The sequence below is a fragment of the Triticum urartu genome, chromosome 2 (genome assembly GCF_003073215.2).
Source record: "Triticum urartu cultivar G1812 chromosome 2, Tu2.1, whole genome shotgun sequence".
NCBI classification, from domain to species: Eukaryota; Viridiplantae; Streptophyta; class Magnoliopsida; order Poales; family Poaceae; genus Triticum; species Triticum urartu.
Genome location: NC_053023.1, coordinates 604,048,448 through 604,074,457, shown reverse-complemented (window position 1 = coordinate 604,074,457; position 26,010 = coordinate 604,048,448). Strand labels below are relative to the sequence as shown.

The 26,010-nt window shown below is 46.2% G+C and overlaps 1 long non-coding RNA gene across 1 annotated transcript; it reads left to right on the top strand.

Annotated features, from left to right (window-relative positions):
• Window positions 1–9,294: 9,294 nt before the first annotated feature.
• On the top strand, window positions 9,295–9,927 carry LOC125533760. The gene is made up of 3 exons (XR_007294351.1): window positions 9,295–9,386; window positions 9,518–9,560; window positions 9,692–9,927. It is a non-coding gene; the product is annotated as an uncharacterized LOC125533760 (long non-coding RNA).
• Window positions 9,928–26,010: the final 16,083 nt, after the last annotated feature.

Here is a 26,010-nt window from a genome sequence, read left to right as displayed (position 1 = left end):
ACCGACCAAGCTAGACTGCCCCACCCTCTAGCCTTTTAAAAAAATGTATACTTTTGTACAGCAGTAGTATCGATGGATTGCGCCATGGAGCAAAACTTGAAATTAAAAAAAGGTGGTACATATAGAGAGCGCTCGTCGCCAAATTATGCATATAGTACTATTAAAAAGGCTAGTCACAATAATGGTGTCCAGCACAACCCACCCCTCAAATAAAACGAAGAGGGTGCTTGGATACGTTTTAGTCCCACGACTAAAAGTAGTGGGACTAAAACATGCTAGCCTCATGAAGGAAATATGCCCTAGAGTCAATAATAAAGTTATTATTTATTTCCTTATATCATGATAAATGTTTATTATTCATGCTAGAATTGTATTAACCGGAAACATAATACATGTGTGAATACATAGACAAACAGAGTGTCACTAGTATGCCTCTACTTGACTAGCTCATTAATCAAAGATGGTTATGTTTCCTAACCATGAACAAGGAGTTGTTATTTGATTAACGAGATCACATCATTAGGTGAATGATCTGATTGACATGACCCATTCCATTAGCTTAGCACCCGATTGTTTAGTATGTTGCTATTGCTTTCTTCATGACTTATACATGTTCCTATGACTATGAGATTATGCAACTCCCGTTTGCCGGAGGAACACTTTGTGTGCTACCAAACGTCACAACGTAAATGGGTGATTATAAAGGTGCTCTACAGGTGTCTCCAAAGGTACATGTTGGGTTGGCATATTTCAAGATTAGGATTTGTCACTCCGATTGTCGGAGAGGTATCTCTGGGCCCTCTCGGTAATGCACATCACATAAGCCTTGCAAGCATTGCAACTAATGAGTTAGTTGCGAGATGATGTATTACGAAACAAGTAAAGAGACTTGCCGGTAACGAGATTGAACTAGGTATTGAGATACCGACGATCGAATCTCGGGCAAGTCACATACGATGACAAAGGGAACAACGTATGTTGTTATGCGGTCTGACCGATAAAGATCTTCGTAGAATATGTAGGAGCCAATATGAGCATCTAGGTTCCGCTATTGGTTATTGACCGGAGACGTGTCTCGGTCATGTCTACATTGTTCTCGAACCCGTAGGGTCCGCACACTTAAGGTTTTGATGACAGTTATATTATGAGTTTATGAGTTTTGATGTACCGAAGTTAGTTCGGAGTCCTGGATGTGATCACGGACATGACGAGGAGTCTCGAAATGGTCGAGACATAAAGATTGATATATTGGACGGCTATATTCGGACACCGGAAGTGTTCCAGGTGATTTCGGAGAAAACCGGAGAGCCGGAGGGTTACCGGAACCCCCCCTCCCCCCGGGAGAAGTAATGGGCCATATGGGCCTTAGTGGAGAGAGAGAGGGGCTGCCAGAGGTGGGCCGCGCGCCTCCTCCCCCCTGGTCTGAATTGGACTAGGAGAGGGGGCGCGGCGCCCCCCTTTCCCTCTCCCTCCCCACTTCTTTCCCCCTCCTAGTAGGAGTCCTACTCCTACTAGGAGGAGGACTCCTCCTGGCGCGCCTATAGGGGCCGGCCGGCCTCCTCCCCTTGCTCCTTTATATACGGGGGCAGGGGGCACCCCTAGACACACAAGTTGATCTTCGTGATCGTTCCTTAGCCGTGTGCGGTGCCCCCCTCCACCATATTCCACCTCGGTCATATTGTAGCGGTGCTTAGGCGAAGCCCTGCGACGGCAGTACATCAAGATCGTCACCACGCCGTCGTGCTGACGAAACTCTTCCCCGACGCTTTGCTGGATCGGAGCCCGGGGATCGTCATCGAGCTGAACGTGTGCTAGAACTCGGAGGTGCCGTAGTTTCGGTGCTTGATCGGTCGGGCCGTGGAGACGTACGACTACATCAACCAAACGATTCCGTTGTTGATCTACAAGGGTACGTAGATCACACTCTCCCCTCTCGTTGCTATGCATCACCATGATCTTGCGTGTGCGTAGGAATTTTTTTGAAATTACTACGTTCCCCAACACCTCACCCATGCTTGGATCCAAATACTAAAAAGGCTAAAATCAAGTTACTGAGCATTTATTATCCTCCAAACCCTCCAATCCAGAACTCGCATGTGTTAAAGGAGAGGAGTTAAATGAGTAGAGAGAGGACTAATCCACATTTTAGTAGGGGTACCCCTGACTAAAAAATTTAGTCTCAAGACTAGTTTTAGCCCCTCTTTAGTCAGGGGTGTTTGGAACTTTAGCCTCTTAAAGAGACTATTTTTAGTCAGACTAAAATAAGTCCCTTGGATCCAAGCACCCTCTAAGCATCCTGGAATTCTTTGACAAAACTAAGCACCCTGAAATTCTTTGACAACTAAACTGCTGGCTATATGATGTTGGCCATATATATTGTACGTATATAATGTGATGAAATGAGTGGTAGTACTATACCAACTAAAAGATGAAATGTAAGAAATACTAGTATGTACGTACTGAAGAGTTAAAGTAATGAGAAGAAACATAACATAGTTCTGCTGGGGGCTCAGCACAACACACCCCTCAAATTAAATTAAGCACACCTGAAATTAAACTTTGCAACTATTCCGGTAGACACTGCATTAGAACCACCATGAGCAATGACACTGCCACCTTACTCGGAGTCCTTGTCCATGTCCTCGACTTCGTCCTTGTCCCTCTTCCTCTTGGCCGTTACTTCTTTGCTTGAACCGCACACTTGGCTGTTGCTCTTCATCCAACCCTTGTAGATATTGAAGCAAAGGTAGCCATCCATTGCAGCGTAGTGGATGTGGTCTATATCTAGTACATTCCGCTGCCATGCATGATGATGAAACGTGTATGGAGTTTTCTCCAGTTTACCGTACGAAGGATGAACCATGGCTCCTGCCAGGGTCAGCATTGAAGGCTGATGAGAGGACACCAGCCGATTCTTCTGGAGGTCGAAGGGGTTGCCTACAACGAGACCTATTCGACGCAGGACATCCCTGTCATTCTTAAAGTCTACAGTAACGAATTTCACTGTTTTGTCCCTAAGGAAGTTCTTAAAATCCTGGCACTCAACGTCGGCATGGCATATGTGGTAGACCAAGCAAACGTTATGTACGCAAACCTGGATCACGGCGGGCTTCTTCCTCTCTTCGTCATTTAGATCCTTCTCTAGCCCCAGGATTGTGGTGTACTCAACATCTAGCCCAGTGACCCACTCATCACCTGAGTTTTCGAACATGCGTGTGAAGCGAGAAAGGCATCCTTTCACCATCGCGGAAGAACGGGTGTAGATGACGTCGAACTCATCGCCTGTGATGGTTCTAACCTTGTACTCACCGCCGATCGTGGAGATTTAGGACGCCATGGATTTGGGAGGAGGGTTAGGATTAGTGGAACTGCCCTAATGTGAATGGACGGGATGACTAGGAGCGAACTGCCGTAGTATTGAAGGACGTGCGGGGACAAGTAGGAGCGAACTGCCAGCGTGCGAACGACAGGGTAGTGGCTTTCCATTCTCCCATGATACGGGCTTCCAAGAGCCCTTGGATCTGAGATCGAACGGTTGCATGGCGTGATTCTAGACCTATGGGTGAATATCCTATCCTGGAGGGTTATTCTGCAAATTTTCAGCAACTTAGCATGCGACCGTTTGATCTCAGATCCAAGGGCTGCCAGCAGCCCGTATCATGGTCGCGCCTACCACGACCGTCGCGTCGCTCGCGCAGTCGCGCCCTTGGATATTTAACATGGTGCGTTAGGCTATCTGATGTTGGCATGTCATACATAGTCATCACTTAGTCACTCATACTACAACAAGGTTGGCTATAAGGTTGGCTATAAGTGTATTTTTTACTCCTCTCAATCTCTTTCTTCGTACTCCCTCCGTCCCATAATATAAGAATGTTTTTGACTAGTGTAGTGCCAAAAACGTTCTTATATTATGGGACACAGGGAGTACTAGTATTTATTGCATTTGCCAAGGAGTGACCTCTTCCAATGAAATGGTGTTGCTAAGTTTGCTTCATTTAATTAGCTATAGACTCAAAATTGTCTTTTCACCTAGGTACACACGCTTAGCACCGTTTCTTCCTTGGGTCACCAAACTAGTCTCTCTCTTCTTGATTAACTTGCCACATCAGACTTTATGCCTATGTGGCAAGCTTAAGCACCTATAGGAGCAAGTAAAAGTAAGTACAATAGTGCACTTTACATGGCATTTTTGCATATGTGGAGGAAAGAGAGGCAAGGAAAAAGTGGAGAAGTGGGCTCTCATGCAAGAGCCAGCCTCTACTACATGGTGGAGCATTGGGAGGGGCACCTGTATGGAGGTGGTCAGGAATCGGGAGACTCACGCCGGTCGTAGCACCGCAGTTAAAATGATAATGGCAAGTCAAATCACGGGGCCCCACCTGTCCAGCAGTAACTCGCTGTCAAATCACACAGCCCTACGTTTGCAGCAGCCTACTCCCTCGTCTTCTCATGTCTCTGTCGAACCGACTAGGCGGAACTGCCCCGCCGCCTACCGCGCAAGAAAAGCCCCGCCCTCGACTTTTAAATAGTATACAATATACTAATTTTGTATCCATGGATTGCACACGCACGATGGAGCAAAGCATCTAGAAAACGGAGGAGAGATAGTGGTCTTGCAATAGAGAAGAGGGAGAGGCGAGACAGTGGTTTTGGAATGGAGAGGAGAGGAGGTGGGTTTGCAGTGGAGAAGATCAGAAGAGGGAGAGGCGAGACGGTGGTTTGGAAATGGAGATGATGGAGAGGAGAGGAGGTGGTTTTGCAATGGAGAAGAGGGAGAGGAGCGTGCGGCAGCGATTTAGGATTGGACAAGAGGGCCGGCACGCTGTGACTGGATCAAAATCAAAATCAATTTACCCTTCAATTAAGAAGGCGACCCCACATTAACTAGTCTCCCTTTTATTTTGGGTCATAATTGACCATGATTTTCACACATAAAATATATGTTATACGTTGCAAAAATAATATAATTTGAAAGTACATTCAGATACAAACCAAACGATACAATTTTTGGTGACATGCATTCACATTTTGCTTGTCAAATACAGTACATGGTCAAACTTTGACCCAAAATACGCAAAACAACAAAAAAATACTTCCAAGACCAGCGCCGCTCTTCCGCTCTTCTCCTCTTAAACCACCGCCGCTCCTCTTCTGTTCCAATCTAAATGCAGCGCCGCTCCTCTCCTCTTCCATTTCAAAACCACCACCCCTCCTCTCCTGTTCCAGTCCAAAACCAGCGTCGCTCCTCTCCCGTTCTAATCCAAAACCAGCGCTGCTCCTTTCCTTTTCCATTCAAAAACCACCGCCGGTGAGTGAAGGTACTGTGGAGAAGTAGATCGATGGAGGAGTACAACTGATATGTGAGGATCGCAGATGGCGACCCTGTGAAGCTAGCTAGGATGTTGGAGATACATCCTTGGTTTGACAACAAGGACCAACTAGCGGCGACGGCGACATCCATGGCCAAATATCTGCAACAGAGCGAAAAGGCGGCGATACTCCCGGAGGGAGTCGCGCCGGAGTACATAGAGCTGCTCCTCTGGGCCATGGAGCAAACAGATTCACCGAATCTGATCGTGAGGGAGTGGTGGTGGGAGTATCGATCCCAGATGGAGCATCCACCATAGATTGAAGGATCGAGCATCTACAAGGTGCCGTTTGTGAGGGTGTCTTGCCAGAGCGAGCCGGTGGAGTCTTCGTCGACCGAACCCAACTGCAAGAGGAGAAAAGCAGTTGGCCCGACGACGCTTCCCCACCATCGTCTCCCTCGCCGTTCACATCGTCTCACGGGGCAGCTGTCTGCCGCCGAGGAATAGGAGGGGGCTTCCCCCACAGCCCAATAGTCGGGCAGGTTGTGAATTGTCAGGAGGAGCTTAGGGTTGTTAGTATTTGTAGGTTGTGAATTGTGTTTTGTGTTGTGTATTTTGAGAGTACTTTCAGATATGAATGTATTTTGAATTTCAGATTTGCAGTATTGAGCATATGAAGTATTTTATGAATTCTAGATATCTATTTTTAGCACTTAAAAATGTAGTTTCATAGGAGTATAAAAGTGCAGACAATGTGATTCTCAGAGAAGAAACTGCAAGTTTCAGTTTCAGATAAGAAACTGCAATTTCAGTTTCAGATAAGAAACTGCAACTTTCAGAGGCAGAGCATTTATATTAACACGGCCTTTTCAAACAGGGTTAACATCATGTTGGAGGTTTTATACATGGTCGAAAATGGAACTATCAGCCAGTTAACATCATGCTGATCAACATTCATGCATAGCACATCTTCATATGATGCACAGTCAAAATGCCCACACAATGTCGAGTGTGCGAAACACAGAGAAAACGAGGGACGAAGTTTTGGCAAGTGTTGGACGTGGTTTTGGGCTGCCCCGTCTAGGCTTTCATTTTTAACATGCGCAGCCCACTGAAGGAAATATGCCCTAGAGGCAATAATAAAGTTATTATTTATTTTCTTATTTCATGATAAATGTTTATTATTCATGCTAGAATTGTATTAACCGGAAACATAATACATGTGTGAATACATAGACAAACAGAGTGTCACTAGTATGCCTCTACTTGACTAGCTCGTTGATCAAAGATGGTTAAGTTTCCTAACCATAGACATGAGTTGTCATTTGATTAACGGGATCACATCATTAGGAGAATGATGTGATTGACTTGACCCATTCCGTTAGCTTAGCACTTGATCGTTTAGTTTGTTGCTATTGCTTTCTTCATGACTTATACATGTTCCTATGACTATGAGATTATACAACTCCCGTTTACCGGAGGAACACTTTATGTGCCACCAAACATCACAACGTAACTGGGTGATTATAAAGGTGCTCCACAGGTGTCTCCAAAGGTACTTGTTGGGTTGGCGTATTTTGAGATTAGGATTTGTCACTCCGATTGTCGGAGAGGTATCTCTGGGCCCACTCGGTAATGCACATCACTATAAGCCTTGAAAGCATGTATCTATACCTATACTAATTCTTAACTTCCTAGAAATTCCCACATTAATTAGATTTTATGAGCCGTTAATCTGGTGGGACCGAGTTATTACGGTTCAGATCCAATCTCTCATGGATCTCTCAAAAAAGAAAAAGAAAAACTCATTGATATGTCCCTCATGGCCCAAATTACGTTCAGATCCAATCTCTCATGTACTATCTCCCAAAAAAAGAAAAACTCATGTATCTCTCAAAAAAGGAAAAAAATCGCATTGATATGTCCCTCACGGCCAAAAAGAAAAAAAATCTCATTGATATGTCCCTCACGGCCAAAACTATGGTTCAGATCCAATCTCTCATGTTTCTCTGAAAAAAGAAAAAAGAATCTCCCGGATATCTCCCAATAAAAAAGTCATGGATACCCTCACGACCAGAATTTCCCAATCTCTCCAAAATTGTCACGTACGCGTGTCTCTCCCACGACCCAACTCTAACCATCTCTGACCAATAACTATCTAAAAGGGATAAAACTCTCGCGTATATCTCTCCGGAGAGCCAAATCTCTCAAATTGTTATGGTAGAGGTTTAAATCTAACCTAGCAGCCTCCGTTTCCTTCCATGGTTTCTACTGTCCAAGACCTCCGATCGATGGCAGTTGATCGTTCTTCCCTCCTCCGGATAGAGCACGACCAAGGAACGATGCCTTCCAGTTTGAAGCCTACATCGCTGGCTCTCCATTTGATCCACCCATCACAAGGTACGGTACTCCATCGACTATCCCTCAACTGTTCTTTCAACAGCACTAGCGGCCCCAGTTTGATTGGATGAAACCGTATAATTCTGAGTTGTTTCCATGGCACTACATGTACAGGTATTGCTTATTTGTGTGATTTGGAGCCAAGGAGACAACAGTCCATGATAGCTCATGGCTTCATATGCAATTTCGTTCAAATCTTTAGTCCCTGGAGAGTTTGACCAAGATCTGATGGATTAGTTACTCTCTCTCTTATCACACGTGCTGATTTCTCTATGCTGAGTTTGACCAAGATCTGATGGATTAGTTACTCTCTCTCTTATCACACATGCTGATTTATCTATGCTGATTTGTCACATGCATATTTACTTGAACCATTCTTGCTATTACAGTGGCACAACTAATCACGTATAGTTATCTACCGATGCATATTGGCTCATCCGAAAGAAAATTGTTCATCCACCAGACTGGGTTTATTGCGAGTCCAATACTGGCGGTGCCGAGTCCAATACCGACTGCTCTGTTGCTTCTCATCGCTGGCATGTGTATGGCGCCATGCCAGTATGCAACAACAATCCTGGTGCCCGTATGAATAACTCTTGATGTAGGTATATGTTGAATCTCCAGTCTGCACACGATCTTTCTTGATTAGGCATAGCATGCGTGCATTGGAGAAATATTAATATAATGTAATAAAAGAAACATGTGTGTATATACTGTTTGCATCCGAGTTGAGGTGTTTTGGTCATGTTTTATTTTGCACGGTGGTCATCGACCGGTTATAGGTTGCTCCAGGCCTCGAAGGCCCGGCGGTACTGCTCCTCCACATGGAGAGCTGATGGTGCTGCTGCTCCTCGGCACCTTTGAGCGGTCTGTTAATAGGAGGCGTGAGGCGAGCTGCAAGACTTCACGGCACCTTTGAGTGGTCTGCTAATAGAAGGCATGAGGCGAGCTGCAAGATTTCAGGCACATAAACAGCGCAATGGCAAGAGCTATATAATATCACATTGGTACGTATATATTCTCCTTTCCATATGACCATCAATTTCTTCTGATCGCTCAATTTCTAGATATTTATACGTTTGATTCATGCATTCTTTTTTCAGATATTCTGGACCCCGCAGGAGAATATATATTTAAGTGGTGTACATGTACTATGTATAACTAGAAGAAGATTACTATATTTGTGACTACACTAGAAATTTATAGTTGTTGCAGCACGTGGTTAGTTTGCAATATCACGGTGGTGGTCATCGACCAGTTATAGGGTGCTCCAGTGCTCGAAGGCCCGGCGGTACTGCTCCTCGACAGGGAGAGCTGGTGGTGTTGCTGCTCCTCGGCACCTTGGAGCGGTCTGCTAATATGAGGCGTGAGGCGAGCTGCAAGACTTCAGGCACACAAACAGCACAACAGCAAGAGCTATACAATATCACATTGATACGTATGTATTCTCCTTTTTGTAGGACCATAAATTTCTTCTGATCGCTCAATCTCTAGATATTTATACACTTGATTCATATTTTTCTTTTTTCAGATATTCTGCACCCCGTAGGAGACATTATATATTTAAGTGGTGTATACATCTACCATATATACCTACAAGATTACCTATGTTTGCGACTCTACAAGTACTGGAAAAAAATTTGAACTAGAAATTTATAGATCCTGCATCACGTGGTTAGTTTTTTGTTTTCTACTTGCCAACAATACTTGATGAATTAGGATATTGGCTATTTGCAAGGAACGGTCAGCCAGATCAGTTAGCTTTATCATATTATATACTTGGAACTGATTTCTTTTTTTTTCAGATTCTATTCCTAAATGGTTCATGGCTACACGTCCCGTTTTCAGGTTTGTTTGTCAGATTTGTTCTTCTCCTCATAGTCTATCCCCTGAATATTATAATCTATTTTCTATCAGGTTTCTAAATTGTATGGTTGTCTTCCCGCAAAAAAAAATTTGTATGATTGTTTTGCTTCCAGGATTATTCTGTCCATGCCTTGGCTTTCACCTAGATGGACAAGAGTCTGTTCTTTAGTGAGACGCCCAGCTGCAAGTTGTTGTTTGACCAGTTGTGAGGTGTCTCAGAGGCACCAAATGGATGTTCATAATGTTGATCTATCTACATATCATGTGGTACACGGCCCAGAAAGAAGCAGTACGATGGTTGGTCCAAAACTAAGCTCATTCTTAGCATGGGATCACTGCCGAGATTTCTTTCTCTTGATAAGCAGCATCATTGCTTACACCAGGTTAGAGAAGCTTCCTTTTGAAAATTTCGTCTTTTAGCTTTGGAAGTTTTAAATATTGAGACCAGTAGATTGTGCAATTTCCATTTCTTTAGTAGTAGGTGACATACAAGAACACAAATGATGTACTGTTTTGTTTTGTTTTTCTTACTAAAACCATGAAGTGTTATCCTTTTCATTAATATAATGATAACACTTTGAGTTGTTAGTACAATTAACCATGGGATCAAGACTCAAAAAGTAAATGCTAGAGCATTTAAACTTAGCATGCCATGAAGTTATTAAACAGGAAATCATACTTACTGATTGTGATATAAAATAGTGACTGCTACGCCCACTACAACATATAATAGTTCAACACAATGATGACCGAGGAGCCACCATGGAAGGTGACTCTGTAAAAAAGAACACAAATTTAACATGTTCAGATTAATGACCCTACAATGTCAGCACACAAGATAGATAGATGAACATTAAGATTTCATTCAGCCCAAATTTTTGTTCAGTCGAACTCGCCAAAGATGCTTGATGTATGTCAACCACTAGACAAATTCTAGATAGAAGAGTGAAGAGCCTTAGATTTAATTAGTAGTTTGATCATTTAGTATTTCCTTTGGATGGCATGACGTGCTTCTGATCAATTAATTATTTGGTCTTCTAACCCGCATCTAGGGAAGAGGTGAAAATATCAACCAATTTATCATCGAGTTTGATTTATCTCTTTTCTTGACTTATCCCTTTATTGCTTAGATATTGCACGAAGTGAGTAGAACGCAGTTCTAGCACATTAGTTTCAGCATAAAAGCATGTACAACACAATGGTTTTATACTACATTTTGTTATCTTAGTCTTTTTTCCAAGCAATTCGATATGTTTCATTAATTTCATCACTAATTACACATGAATGAAAGAGGAGACAATGTCACATGAAAATCACTATAAATGATTATTTTGGGTGTAGCTAAATAATTAGATGGGCCTGTGAATCAAGATTAGATGGTTGTTCAATCACTAGATCACTACTATCATTTTATGCATACTATCATAATGTAATGACGGGAGGTGACAATTTTGTCGGGCTGATGTGTAATGACAACACAATGCAGGAGTTCTTTAGCGGCGGCAAAGAGTCGAGGTGCAGCAATACTGATGCATCATGCAATGCCAAGTGAACAAATGGTGTCTCTCGGGAAATTACAGGGACGGATACGAGCACTACGTACCGTTGTCCTACTATTAAGAAGTTATATTGCTGTTTCTCATCAAGACATTGTTTAATAAGGAAAACCATTTTCTTATGAAAAAATCCATGTGGCAACATGGTTCATCTAATATTATTCTTGAAGCGAACTGATTCGGCTTCAAGTGTGTAGGTTTGGTGAGATCATCATTTCCATCATTCCAGTAGGACATGTTCTCAAAATATTACGTCATTGCAATTGTTAGTAAAGACTGATAAAAAACATAACAATTCGCAACCTAGCCCATGCAGGTGCATGGGTCGATGACTAGTTGCAACTAATGAGTTAGTTGCAGGATGATCTATTATGGAACGATTAAAGAGACTTGCCGGTAACGAAATTGAACTAGGTATTGAGATACCGACGATCGAATCTCGGCAAGTAACATACCGATGACAAAGGGAACAACGTATGTTGTTATGCGGTCTGACCGATAAAGATCTTCGTAGAATATGTAGGAGCCAATATGGGCATCCAGGTCCCGCTATTGGTTATTGACCAGAGAGGTGTCTCGGTCATGTCTACATAGTTCTCGAACCCGTAGGGTCTGCACGCTTAACGTTCGTTGATGATATAGTACTATATGAGTTATGTATTTTGATGACCGAATGTTGTTCGGAGTCCGGGATGAGATCATGGACATGACGAGGAACTCCGGAATGCTCCGGAGATAAAGTTTGATATATGGGATAATAGTGTTTGGTCACCGGAAGGGTTCCGGATGTTTCCCGAAATGTTTGGGTACGAGAACACTTTATTTGGGCCAAAGGGGAAAGCCCACAAGGTTTTTGGAAAGCGCAAAAGGAAGTTTTGCGGAGTCCAGGGGCCAGACGCCAGGGTCCCTGGCGTCTAGGTCCAGATGCCGGGAACCCTGGCGTCTGGCCCTAGAGTCCGAGAAGGACTCTTGCCTTTCGGGCAAAACCGACTTTGAGGAGGCTTTTGCTCCAAGTTTCGACCCCAAGGCTCAACATATAAATAGAGGGGCAGGGCTAGCACCAAAGACACATCAAGAAACACCAAGCCATGTGCCGGCAACCCCGTCCCCTCTAGTTTATCCTCCGTCATAGTTTTTGTAGTGCTTAGGCGAAGCCCTGCGGAGATTGTTCTTCACCAACACCGTCACCACGCCGTCGTGCTACCGGAACTCATCTACTACTTCGCCCCTCTTGCTGGATCGAGAAGGCGAGGACGTCACCGAGCCGAACGTGTGCAGAACTCGGAGGTGCCGTGCTTTCGGTACTTGGATCGGTCGGACGTAAAAACGTACGACTACATCAACCGCGTTGATATAACGCTTCCGCGAACGGTCTACGAGGGTACGTAGACAACACTCTCCCCTCTCGTTGCTATGCATCACCATGATCTTGCGTGTGCGTAGGAATTTTTTTGAAATTACTACGTTCCCCAACAGTGGCATCCGAGCCAGGTTTTATGCGTTGATGTTATATGCACGAGTAGAACACAAGTGAGTTGTGGGCGATATAAGTCATACTTCTTACCAGCATGTCATACTTTGGTTCGGCGGTATTGTAGGATGAAGCGGCCCGGAACGACATTACGCGTATGCTTACACGAGACTGGTTCTACCGACATGCTTTGCACACAGGTGGCTAGCGGGTGTCAATTTCTCCAACTTTAGTTGAATTGAGTATGGCTACGCCCGGTCCTTGCGAAGGTTAAAACAGCACCAACTTGACAAACTATCATCGTGGTTTTGATGCGTAGGTAAGAACGGTTCTTGCTAAGCCCGTAGCAGCCACGTAAAACTTGCAACAACAAAGTAGAGGATGTCTAACTTGTTTTTGCAGGGCATGTTGTGATGTGATATGGTCAAGACATGATGCTAAATTTTATTGTATGAGATGATCATGTTTTCTAACCGAGTTATCGGCAATTGGCAGGAGCCATATGGTTGTCGCTTTATTGTATGCAATGCAATCACGCTGTAATGCTTTATTTTATCACTAAGCGGTAGCGATAGTCGTGGAAGCATAAGATTGGCGAGACGACAACGATGCTACGATGGAGATCAAGGTGTCGCACCGGTGACGATGGTGATCATGACGGTACTTCGGAGATGGAGCTCACAAGTACAAGATGATGATGGCCATATCATATCACTTATATTGATTGCATGTGATGTTTATCTTTTATGCATCTTATCTTGCTTTGATTGATGGTAGCATTATAAGATGATCTCTCACTAAATTTCAAGATAAAAGTGTTCTCCCTGAGTATGCACCGTTGCCAAAGTTCGTCGTGCCCAGAAACCACGTGATGATCGGGTGTGATAAGCTCTACGTCCATCTACAACGGGTGCAAGCCAGTTTTTGCACACGCAGAATACTCAAGTTAAACTTGACGGGCCTAGCATATGCAGATATGGCCTCGGAACACTGAGACCGAAAGGTCGAGCGTGAATCATATAGTAGATATGATCAACATATTGATGTTCACCATTGAAACGTACTCCATTTCACGTGATGATCGGTTATGGTTTAGTTGATTTGGATCGTGTGATCACTTAGAAGATTAGAGGGATGTCTTTCTAAGTGGGAGTTCTTAAGTAATATGATTAATTGAACTTAAATTTATCATGAACTTAGTACCTGATAGTATTTTGCTTGTCTATGTTGATTGTAGATAGATGGCTCGTGTTGTTGTTCCGTTGAATTTTAATGCGTTCCTTGAGAAAGCAAAGTTGAAAGATGATGGTAGAAATTACATGGACTGTGTCCGTAACTTGAGGATTATCCTCATTGCTGCACAGAAGAATTACGTCCTGGAAGCACCGCTAAGTGCCAAGCCTGCTGCAGGAGCAACACCAGATGTTATGAACGTCTGGCAGAGCAAAGCTGATGACTACTCGATAGTTCAGTGTGCCATGCTTTACGGCTTAGAACCGGGTCTTCAACGACGTTTTGAACGTCATGGAGCATATGAGATGTTCCAGGAGTTGAAGTTAATATTTCAAGCAAATGCCCAGATTGAGAGATATGAAGTCTCCAATAAATTCTATAGCTGCAAGATGGAGGAGAATAGTTCTGTCAGTGAACATATACTCAAAATGTCTGGGTATCATAATCACTTGATTCAACTAGGAGTTAATCTTCCTGTTGATAGTGTCATTGACAGAGTTCTTCAATCACTGCCACCAAGCTACAAGAGCTTCGTGATGAACTATAACATGCAAGGGATGGAAAAGACGATTCCTGAGCTCTTCGCAATGCTAAAGGCTGCGGGGTAGAAATCAAGAAGGAGCATCAAGTGTTGATGGTCAATAAGACCACTAGTTTCAAGAAAAAGGGCAAAGGGAAGAAGAAGGGGAACTTCAAGAAGAACAGCAAACAAGTTGCTGCTCAGGAGAAGAAACCCAAATCTGGACCTAAGCCTGAAACTGAGTGCTTCTACTGCAAGCAGACTGGACACTGGAAGCGGAACTGCCCCAAGTATTTGGCGGATAAGAAGGATGGCAAGGTGAACAAAGGTATATGTGATATACATTTTATTGATGTGTACCTTACTAGAGCTCGCAGTAGCACCTGGGTATTTTATACTGGTTCTGTTGCTAATATTTGCAACTCGAAACAGGGACTACGGATTAGGCAAACACTGGCGAAGGACGAGGTGACGATGCGCGTGGGAAATGGTTCCAAAGTCGATGTGATCGCAGTCGGCACGCTACCTCTACATCTACCTTTGGGATTAGTATTAGACCTAAATAATTGTTATTTGGTGCCAGCGTTGAGCATGAACATTATATCTGGATCTTGTTTGATGCGAGACGGTTATTCATTTAAATCAGAGAATAATGGTTGTTCTATTTATATGAGTAATATCTTTTGTGGTCATGCACCCTTGAAGAGTGGTCTGTTTTTATGAATCTCGATAGTAGTGATACACATATTCATAATGTTGAAGCCAAAAGATGTAGAGTTGATATTGATAGTGCAACTTATTTGTGGCACTGCCGTTTAGGTCATATCGGTGTAAAGCGCATGAAGAAACTCCATACTGATGGACTTTTGGAACCACTTGATTATGAATCACTTGGTACTTGCGAACCGTGCCTCATGGGCAAGATGACTAAAACGCCGTTTTCCGATACTATGGAGAGAGTAACAGATTTGTTGGAAATCATACATACAGATGTATGTGGTCCGATGAATGTTGAGGCTCGTGGCGGATATCGTTATTTTCTCACCTTCACAGATGATTTAAGCAGATATGGGTATATCTACTTAATGAAACATAAATCTAAAACATTTGAAAAGTTCAAAGAATTTCAGAGTGAAGTTGAAAATCATCGTAACAAGAAAATAAAATTTCTACGATCTGATCGTGGAGGAGAATATTTGAGTTACGAGTTTGGTCTACATTTGAAACAAAGCGGAATAGTTTCGCAACTCATGCCACCCGGAACACCAGAACGAAATGGTGTGTCCGAACGTCGTAATCATACCTTACTAGATATGGTGCGATCTATGATGTCTCTTACTGATTTACCACTATCATTTTGGGGTTATGCTTTAGAGACGGCCGCATTCACGTTAAATAGGGCACCATCGAAATCCGTTGAGACGACGCCTTATGAACTATGGTTTGGCAAGAAACCAAAGTTGTCGTTTCTTAAAGTTTGTGGTTGCGATGCTTATGTGAAAAATCTTCAACCTGATAAGCTCGAACCCAAATCGGAGAAATGTGTCTTCATAGGATACCCAAAGGAGACTGTTGGGTACACCTTCTATCATAGATCCGAAGGCAAGACATTCGTTGCTAAGAATGGATCCTTTCTAGAGAAGGAGTTTCTCTCGAAAGAAGTGAGTGGGAGGAAAGTAGAACTTGATGAGGTAACTGTATCTGCTCCCTTATTGGAAAGTAGTTCATCACAGAAACCGGTTTCTGTGACACCTACACCAATTAGTGAGGAAGTTAATGATGATGATCATGGAACTTCAGATCAAGTTATTACTGAACCTCGTAGATCAACCAGAGTAAGATCCGCACCAGAGTGGTACGGTAATCCTGTTCTGGAAGTCATGCTACTAGATCATGATGAACCTACGAACTATGAAGAAGCGATGGTGAGCCCAGATTCCGCAAAATGGCTAGAAGCCATGAAATCTGAGATGGGATCCATGTATGAGAACAAAGTGTGGACTTTGGTTGACTTGTCCGTTGATCGGCAAGCAATTGAGAATAAATGGATCTTCAAGAAGAAGACTGACGCTGACGGTAATGTTACTGTCTACAAAGCTCGACTTGTTGCGAAAGGTTTTCCACAAGTTCAAGGGATTGACTACGATGAGACATTCTCACCCATAGCGATGCGTAAGTCTGTCCGAATCATGTTAGCAATTGCTGCATTTTATGATTATGAAATTTGGCAAATGGATGTCAAAACTGCATTCCTGAATGGATTTCTGGAAGAAGAGTTGTATATGATACAACCAGTAGGTTTTGTCGATCCAAAGGGAGCTAACAAAGTGTGCAAGCTCCAGCGATCCATTTATGGACTGGTGCAAGCATCTCGGAGTTGGAATAAACGCTTTGATAGTGTGATCAAAGCATTTGGTTTTGTACAGACTTTTGGAGAAGCCTGTATTTACAAGAAAGTGAGTGGGAGCTCTGTAGCATTTCTGATATTATATGTGGATGACATATTACTAATTGGAAATGATATAGAATTTCTGGATAGCACAAAGGGATACTTGAATAAGAGTTTTTCAATGAAAGACCTCGGTGAAGCTGCTTACATATTGGGCATTAAGATCTATAGAGATAGATCAAGACGCTTAATTGGACTTTCACAAAGCACATACCTTGACAAAGTTTTGAAAAAGTTCAAAATGGATCAACCAAAGAAAGGGTTCTTTCCTGTGTTACAAGGTGTAAAGTTGAGTAAGACTCAATGCCCGACCACTGCAGAAGATAGAGAGAAGATGAAAGATGTTCCCTATGCTTCAGCCATAGGCTCTATCATGTATGCAATGTTGTGTACCAGACCTGATGTGTGCCTTGCTATAAGTCTAGCAGGGAGGTACCAAAGTAATCCAGGAGTGGATCACTGGACAGCGGTCAAGAACATCCTGAAGTACCTAAAAAGGACTAAGGATATGTTTCTCGTTTATGGAGGTGACAAAGAGCTCATCGTAAATGGTTGCGTTGATGCAAGCTTTGACACTGATCCGGACGATTCTAAATCGCAAATCGGATACATGTTTTTATTGAATGGTGGAGCTGTTAGTTGGTGCAGTTCTAAACAAAGCGTCGTGGCGGGATCTACATGTGAAGCGGAGTACATAGCTGCTTCGTAAGCAGCAAATGAAGGAGTCTGGATGAAGGAGTTCATATCCGATCTAGGTGTCATACCTAGTGCATCGGGTCCAATGAAAATCTTTTGTGACAATACTGGTGCAATTGCCTTGGCAAAGGAATCCAGATTTCACAAGAGAACCAAGCACATCAAGAGACGCTTCAATTCCATCCGGGATTTAGTCTAGGTGGGAGACATAGAAATTTGCAAGATACATACGGGTCTGAATGTTGCAGACCCGTTGACTAAGCCTCTTCCACAAGCAAAACATGATCAGCACCAAGGCTCCATGGGTGTTAGAATCATTACTGTGTAATCTAGATTATTGACTCTAGTGCAAGTGGGAGACTGAAGGAAATATGCCCTAGAGGCAATAATAAAGTTATTATTTATTTCCTTATTTCATGATAAATGTTTATTATTCATGCTAGAATTGTAATAACTGGAAACATAATACATGTGTGAATACATAGACAAACAGAGTGTCACTAGTATGCCTCTACTTGACTAGCTCGTTGATCAAAGATGGTTAAGTTTCCTAACCATAGACATGAGTTGTCATTTGATTAACGGGATCACATCATTAGGAGAATGATGTGATTGAATTGACCCATTCCGTTAGCTTAGCACTTGATCGTTTAGTTTGTTGCTATTGCTTTCTTCATGACTTATACATGTTCCTATGACTATGAGATTATGCAACTCCCGTTTATCGGAGGAACACTTTGTGTGCCACTGTTGGTGTCAAAACCGGCGGATCTCAGGTAGGGGGTCCCGAACTGTGCGTCTAGGCGGATGGTAACAGGAGGCAGGGGACACGATGTTTTACCCAGGTTCGGGCCCTCTTGATGGAGGTAAAACCCTACGTCCTGCTTGATTAATATTGATGATATAGGTAGTACAAGAGTAGATCTACCACGAGATCAGAGAGGCTAAACCCTAGAAGCTAGCCTATGGTATGATTGTTGTTTGTTCTACGGACTAAAACCCTCCGGTTTATATAGACACCGTAGGGTTACACAGTCGGTTACAATGGTAGGAGATCTACATATCCGTATCGCCAAGCTTGCCTTCCACACCAAGGAAAGTCCCTTCCGGACATGGGACGAAGTCTTCAATCGTGTATCTTCATAGTCTAGGAGTCTGGCCGAAGGTATAGTCCGGCTATCCGGACACCCCCTAATCCAGGACTCCCTCAGTAGCCCCTGAACCAGGTTTCAATGACGATGAGTCCGGCGCGCAGATTGTCTTCGGCATTGTAAGGCAGGTTCCTCCTCCAAGTACTTCATAGAAGATTTTGAACACAAAGGTAGTGTCCAGCTCTGCAAAATAAGTTTCCACATATTGCCATAGAGAGAATAATATTTACACAAATCTAATCTGCTGACGTATTCCGTAGCGTGACATCACACCACGGCCAAGTCTTTATTCGAATCGTTTTACTGTCCCACCTCGGCGCGTTTAGCGGGGCGGTTTCCTTGGCACGTCTTGTCAAAGCAGAGATCGTGTCCCCTTATTCCGGGATTCTCATCAATACGGGTGTGGGTAACCCAACCGCGCCATTGATTACGGCGCTTGGGAGATAAGCGGGTTTTACCAGGCTGGTGGGGGCGCATAGTCGCGTCCATCCATATAAGGGGATAAGGATCCACCTTTTCATCCACGCCTTCTTCCTCCTTTGCCTATCCATTTCCGCGCACTCGAGCTCCAGCGCCCAAGTCCGCACACCCCACCTCAACCTTCTCCAGTCATGTCCGGAGCGGGAGGCAAGTGGATGGTCTCCTCCGTCACGGAGGGACACATCAAAAAAATGAGGAAGACCGGATACTTGTCTAACGACATTGCGCACCGGCTTCCCGAAGAGGGGCAGCTCATCCCCACCCCTAGGCCCCATGAGAGGGTGGTGTTCCTCCCCCATTTCCTCCGCGGACTGGGCTTCCCTCTCCACCCATTTGTCCGGGGGCTCATGTTCTACTATGGCCTGGATTTCCACGATCTGGCCCCGAACTTTGTCCTCAATATCTCGGTGTTTATCGTCGTGTGCGAGGCTTTCTTCTGCATCCGCCCCCATTGCGGCCTATGGCTCAAGACTTTTAATGTCAAGCCAAAGGTAGTGCGTGGCACCCAGGCGGAGTGCGGAGACGCCATGGTGGGCAAGATGCCCAATGTCCTATGGCTCGAGGGCTCCTTCGTGGAGTCCCTAAAGGGGTGGCAATCGGGGTGGTTTTACATCACCGAGCCGCGCGACCCTGAATGGGTCGGAGCCCCCCAGTTCCGATCCGGACCCCCCACGTGGCTCACCTCCTGGAAAGAGACAGGCCTGTCATGGGGTAAAGAAGGAGAGCTGACCGGACTCCAAACATGCGTCCAAACCCTGGTGGACAAGAAGCTCAAACTTGTCAACGTAGTCCAGGTTATGCTCATCCACCGGATCCTCCCGTGTCAACAACGGGCTTTCAACCTGTGGGAGTTCGACCCGGAGCAGCACCAAACTCTGAGCAGGCTCTTCGACACGATGTCCGAAGATGCCTGGAAGGTGCTTTTCAAGGGCGCCGAGGCCCCCGCATCCGCTACCGAGGATCGCGGATTCAGCACGCAGCGTCACGCTCGTGCAGTAAGCTGTTTTTACCTTTTACAGGGTAGTTTTTCATAGTTTGACTCCATGCGGGATCTAAGCTCCCTTACCTTTGACAGGATTGGCAGGAGACGTCCGGACAGATCAACTGTCCGGCTCCTTTGCCCGAAGGCCCAGCGGACGCTCGCTTGGCGAAGCTGCTGGTTTTGGCACCCTATGTGGTACCGGAGAAGAAGGCCAAGAAGGCCACGAGGACTCGAAAGAGCGCCCGACGCCAGGAGGTGTCGGATTCATCATCCGACGACTCCAAGGCACACTCCTCCCGTGAAGACGAGGAGGAGGAAGAAGAGACCTCTCCCCCTCCAGCGGGGGGAGGGAAGAAAAGGAAGGCCGCCCCAACTGGGGAGGCCGAAGGGTCCAAGAAGGGGAAGACCCCTCCTCTGGACTACTCCACCAACGCCGACGACGGCGAAGAGGAGTGGCCGCATAGGGCCAAGCCCCTGGCGAGATCGTAAGTATTCAGACACCAGAGCAATTCATAGTGTTCCTTTCTTGCACAGCTCCTCCTTACGCCGAATATGACTATGCAGTCCGCCCAAGGCCGGGCTCGACGAGTCGTCGAGCAGCTCCCTGGATTCGTCGGACGTGAGTTCACTTCCGCCCGCTACCTCCCCCCATCCTACGGACGACGCCGAGGTGCTATCCCAACAGGTTCCAGGCCAGGAGGAGGTGGTCCTGGAGGCGCCGCAAGGCGACCTCCCGGACTCCAGGCGCAAAGGGGATAAAACTCCCAAGGGCCCCGAGTCCGGCCTTGAGCCGGACACCGCGCCGGAACCTTCAACGATTCCGGACTCTGGTAGGCAGCGTCCTTCCAAGAGGAGCAAGCCTACCGAGCCGGTGACCTCCATCCAACCGGAGGCACCAGACAATTTGCTGGAGGTTCTTAAAGGCGCCTCCATCAACGAGGAGCACCGCACTATTATGAGTGCGGTGATCGAGAAGGTTCAATCTGCCAAGAGCAGACTGACTGAAGCTGTGCCAGCCTTCAACAGGCTTTGAGGTAAGTAAAGAATAAAAATATTACCGCATAGACAGTAGCCCCTGATGCTCTGTTCGGCCTTTGGAAAGAAAAGCCGAATAGAGGATCTAATAACATTCGCAGGAGTCTAACATAATCAAGTCAATATGCGTATACAAGCTTCGCTTCTAGCCTCCGCCGCACTGACTGCGGAGGTGGATACGCTGAAGCAAAACCTTGCGCGGTCCGAGAACAAGCTCGGCCATGCCAAGTGGCAACTCGAGGAGAAGGAAGGTAAGTAATACCTTGCACAAGTATATAGAGAAGATGTTGTTGCAAAAATGACAAGATCAACGTGCTATTATAGGGGCCATGGCCGAGGTGGCAACCCTTAAGCAAGCGCTGACCGAGGCCGAAAACAGAGCGGCCGCGGAGCGCACAGAGAGAGGGAAGCAGGAGGCGCGGGTGGAGGAGGTGCAGAAAGAGCTCCAGGCTCTCGTGAAAAAACACGAGAGTTTGGAGCTTGACTCAAAGACACAAGCGTCCGAGCTTGCGGCAGCCCTCAAAAGCGTGAAGTCTACCAAGGCCGAAGCCCAGAAAGCCCTCCAAGAAATTGAAGCGATGAAGAAGATAGCGGCGGGTAAGGCATTCATTATGCAAAGCAAGCACGTGAAAGTGAATTACTTATTACTTACCCGAGTCCGGAGCTCTCCAGGAGCATTCGCAGATTTGCCCCGCAGTGCGTCTGATGCCACCGCCTACTACCGAGCCGAGGAGGGGAGCTCGACGGAGAAGGTGTTCTGGTCTCAGTATGCCGAGGCCGGACACCTGGTGCCTTTGAGCGACCAGCTGAAGCAAATGGTCGAGCTCCACAATGTGGCCGAACAGGCCATAAAGGGCCTCGTAGTTCGGCTTTGGCATGGAGAGGCTCTGCCTGGGAGCTACTTTGGGCTGGTGAGGCGGCTAGTGGATGCCTGTCCATGGCTTGAAGTAATGAAGCGCTCCATCTGCATCGAAGGTGCCCGTAGGGCGCTTGCCCGTGCTAAAGTGCACTGGGGCAAGATGGATGCGGAGAAGCTGGTGAAGGACGGGCCGCCGCCGGGCAAGGAGCATCGCGTCCCGGAAGCGTATTATGAGGGCGTCCTGAAGGGTGCCCGCCTTATAGCGGATGAATGCTCCAAAGATGTAATTTTTGAGTAAACTCGCATTTGCGATCCTGTACGCTGAAAACTTGTTCATATGCGCTAAGCAACGCTTTTGAATTTAAAATATTACCTTCTGTGCGGCCGTTTATCAAATTTGAGAGATGGCGAGTCGTCGGCTTCTTCCCCCATGCCACGAGTGCTGGGGTGTTCGGGATAAACATGAGCGCTCTTTTTCCCATTCTTGGGTCCTTCGAGGGAGGCGCTCAACACAACGAACAAGGCAATCGGACTATAATGCTTGAACACTCTCACTTAGCCATAGAATTCTATAATTTTAAATTTTGGTGAAGCCCCTAGTGTTCGGAAGACCGAGTTCGGGGCGCTATCCACGCCTAGGCCGGACAAAGCCGACTCCTCGCTCTAAGCGGCATAAGTCTTTAGGGACTCGAAAACCTCTCGAACAGCGACCAGCTCTCGCCTCATCATGATGGTCAGTTTTAGCTTTCTCTACTGAGGTGCTTAGCCCAGCTCAACTGGGGCACAATCGCAGTAGTTCTCCTAGTGCTACCTTAGCCGATATAACGGAACGTAAGGTACCAAAACATAGGAGCCGGGCAAACTCAACTATTGACCCAAGACATGATTCGGAGCCGATGCATATAATGCTATAAGTTCGGGGTGCCGCACTTGTGAAAGTGTTCGGACTTCTCACACCGTATTGTGGGGTACTTAAGCCCCTGGCGTATTGGCCGTACCAAAGTGTACGGGTGCAACATGTCATTAATGAACATATATTCGTAAAAAAGAGTAATGCAATAATAGACGGAAGCTATGCATTGTTTATTTAAAAAAGCTGCGATCAAAGCAAAACGATACAAATAGTGCGATAAGCAAACAATGGGACTATTTAACGTGTCCTTTCCAGGGGCGAGCTGCGGAATGGCATGTGAAACAGGTATACTACTCGTTATAGAGACCACCTTAGAGTTCCATAGTGCGGCGTAGCTTTCTGCTTCCCTGGTTGTATCATTTGTGCGGCAAGTGTACTGCCGGACAAGCCTTCCGAAGAATGGAGCCCTAAAAATAAGAGAAAATTAAGAAATTGGCAGCCCCTAGTGCGGTTTAAGCTGCGTTTCGGGCATGCCGTGATGGTGCCCCTCCCCCTGTGCCCATGGTATTTGCAGAGCGTAGTTATGTACGCGCAATACTGGTTTCGCAAGTTCGCGAGGGCTGAGGTTGGTGCCGCATTGCTACGCTTGCTCGGAACGTGCCAGGCGGTCTTGTTGTAGGTTACTCCGGGCGCGCTTGACGGTGTCCAGACGTTTAATGGCCGGACTGGAGAATTGCCTTGAGAGGCTGCTTTGTACTTCCGCTGCGATAGCCGCCGTATGCTCCTCCATTCGGAGAGAGCGTTCGGTGTTTCCATTGACCGTGATGACTCCTCGAGGGCCTGGCATCTTGAGCTTGAGGTATGCGTAGTGTGGCACCGCATTGAACTTAGCAAATGCGGTTCACCCGAGCAGTGCGTGATAGCCACTGCGGAACGGGACTATGTCGAAGATTAACTCCTCGCTTCGGAAATTATCCGGAAATCCGAAGACCACTTCAAGTGTAACTGAGCCTGTACAGTTGACCTCTACACCTGGTATGACACCTTTAAAGGTCGTTTTAGTGGGTTTAATCCTCGAGGGATCGATGCCCATTTTCCGCACTGTATCCTGGTAAAGCAGGTTCAGGCTGCTGCCACCGTCCATAAGGACTCTAGTGAGGTGAAATCCGTCAATAATTGGGTCTAGAACCAATGCGGCAAATCCGCCATGACGGATGCTAGTGGGGTGGTCCCTTCGATCAAAAGTGATCAGGCAGGAAGACCATGGGTTGAACTTTGGGGCGACTGGCTCCATCGCGTATACGTCCCTTAGCGCACGCTTCCGCTCCCTCTTGGGGACGTGGGTTGTGTATATCATGTTCACCGTCCGCACTTGTGGGGGAAAACCTTTCTGTCCACTGTTGTTCGGCGGCCGGGGCTCCTCCTCGTCATTGCTATGCAGCCCCTTGTCTCTGCTTTCGGCATTTAACTTGCCTGCCTGCTTGAACACCCAACAATCCCTGTTGGTGTGATTGGCTGGTTTTTCGGGGGTGCCATGTATCTGGCATGAGCGGTCGAGTATTCGGTCCAAACTGGACGGGCCCGGAGTATTTCTTTGGAATGGCTTTTTCCGCTGACCGGGTTTAGAGCCTCTGAATCCGGCATTAACTGTCGTATCCTCAGCATTGTCACCGTTAATGCAGCGCTTTTGCTTGTTGCGACGCGACTTGCCACTGCTGTCCTTGGTATCCGAATTACCAGGGCTCTTGGCCATGTTATTGCTGCAAGCTAGCCAGCTGTCTTCTCCCGCGCAAAAGCGGGTCATAAGTGTCATGAGGGCTGCCATAGATTTCGGCTTTTCCTGTCCTAGGTGCCGTGCAAGCCACTCGTCGCGGATGTTATGCTTGAAGGCTGCTAGGGCCTCTACGTCCGGACAGTCGACGATTTGATTTTTCTTGGTTAGGAACCGTGTCCAGAATTGTCTGGCCGATTCCTCTGGCTGCTGAATTATGTGGCTTAGGTCATCGGCGTCTGGTGGTCGCACATAAGTGCCCTGGAAATTGTCGAGGAATGCGGCTTCCAGGTCCTCCCAACAACCAATTGATTCTGCTGGCAAGCTGTTCAGCCAATGCCGAGCTGGTCCTTTAAGCTTGAGTGGGAGGTATTTGATGGCGTGTAGGTCATCACCGCGGGCCATGTGGATATGAAGGAGATAGTCCTCGATCCATACCGCAGGATCTGTTGTGCCATTGTATGATTCGATGTTCACGGGTTTGAAACCCTCGAGGATTTGATGATCCATTACTTCATCTGTGAAGCATAGTGGGTGTGCGGCGCCTTTGTATTGGGCTATATCACGACGCAGCTCAAACGAGCTTTGTCTACTGTGTTCGGCCTGGCCGGATTTACTGTATCCGGCGTGACGAGTACCGTCTCGTGCCGTGGGGCGCCCACGTGATCCGTAGATCGATCTTGTTTGCCTTGCCTTGTCCTCCAATATATCTCGCAGGTCTGGCGCATTTTCTCATGCCTTGGTATTTTTTGAGCGGCGCCGGGGTGCGGCTTGAGTGGAGGGCCGAGAGGCCTCTTTGTCGCGGCCACGGGGTGGCCGGTCGGCCGCATCATGCGCTGGTGATGTAGGTTTAGGTGCTTCCTCCTCTAATTGGGGTAGCAACCTGCGCTTTGGGTAGCTCTTGGAGGGGCGTTCGAGTTCATACTCTTCGGCCGCAAGGACTTCAGTCCATCTGTTGGCTAGCAAATCTTGATCAGCTCTAAGTTGTTGCTGTTTTTTGTTGAGGCTGCTCGCCATGGCCATAAGCCTGCGTTTGAAACGCTCTTGTTCGACGGGATCCTCTGGCACGACAAATTCGTCGTCGTCGAGGCTTTCCTCGTCTTCGGAGGGAGGTATGTAATTATCGTCCTCGACCTCTCTGTCTGCTGCTCTCTCATGAGGGCTGGCTTCTCCGTCCTCCTGTGGAAGTCAGTTGATTCCTCCAAAGAACCGGAAGCGAAGCGCTATGCCGGGGCGAGGGGACGGGAAAATAAACTGCTCCGAAGAAAGATATTGGGGTTCCCAATGCTTCTGCTGAATCTTGCTGGAGGTGGTTGTCTTCGGCACTGTCCGGGGTGTTATTATCTCCCGTGCCGGAATCACTGTTTTTGCTTTGG